The following is an 826-nucleotide window of genomic DNA, read 5'->3' as shown; positions in this document are numbered from 1 at the left end:
ATGGCCTCAAAACTCATCGACGCGCAAGCGTCATGCACGCTAACGCGTGGATTAAAAATTTGCCAATCGACGCGTACGCGTCAACCACGCGTACGCGTGAGTGTTCTCGTGCCCCAGGCACAACACTAGCACAGTTCTGGCATAACTCTCTGGAAAATGGCTGGGCATTGGGTGCAGCACCATCGGCGCGCCCGCGCACATCACGCGCACGCGTGGATGGCATTTTCGGGAAGAACGGCGCGCACGCACCAAGTGCGCCCATGCGCAAGGGGTCATTCTGCTAAAAATTTTCTAAGTTAAAAGCTGCAGAATTTACCAATTTGAACCCCAATCTTTCAACGGACATAACTTCCTCATTTTAAATCGTTTTTCACCCGTTCTTCGAACAGCACGGACATTCCGGATCCAATTTCATTTCTAAAAATATTTGGTACAAAACAGAGATCCGTAGTCCAAGTTATGTCCCGCCAAAGTATGCCCAAAAACCATGTTTTTCATAAAAACCACAAAGTGCCATTTTCAAAACAAGTCATTTCCAACTCTTTTCAAATCAATCAAAACATGCCATTTTCATCCCTTTTCTTTGAAATCAATCAAAATACATCAATTTCAACATCAAGCCTCCTCAACTCACACATTGAGATTTTACCACAGTATACAAAATCACTATCTCATCATTCTAACCCACTTCACCCAAGTGGCTCAAACTCAAATATATTGACATATCATATACTCTTACTCATGCCAATTCTCAACAACACCAATTCCAATAAATCATCATTGTACACAATCAATATCATACTCACCACCAACATGGTTCAACCCA

At 43.0% G+C, this 826-nt stretch overlaps 1 long non-coding RNA gene and 1 pseudogene across 1 annotated transcript in view; one reads left to right on the top strand and one right to left on the bottom strand.

Moving 5' to 3' along the window:
* Positions 1 to 826, top strand: part of LOC107486827 (heat shock 70 kDa protein 4-like) — a 5,854-nt pseudogene that overhangs the window by 1,906 nt on the left and 3,122 nt on the right.
* The window catches only part of LOC127746517 (uncharacterized), a 2,599-nt gene that overhangs the window by 1,149 nt on the left and 624 nt on the right, over positions 1 to 826 (bottom strand). The window lies entirely within an intron of this gene.

This window comes from Arachis duranensis, chromosome 4 (genome assembly GCF_000817695.3).
Source record: "Arachis duranensis cultivar V14167 chromosome 4, aradu.V14167.gnm2.J7QH, whole genome shotgun sequence".
In the NCBI taxonomy this organism is placed as follows: Eukaryota; Viridiplantae; Streptophyta; class Magnoliopsida; order Fabales; family Fabaceae; genus Arachis; species Arachis duranensis.
Note: the sequence above shows the minus strand (reverse complement) of the source record. Positions and strands in the feature narration are given on the sequence as shown.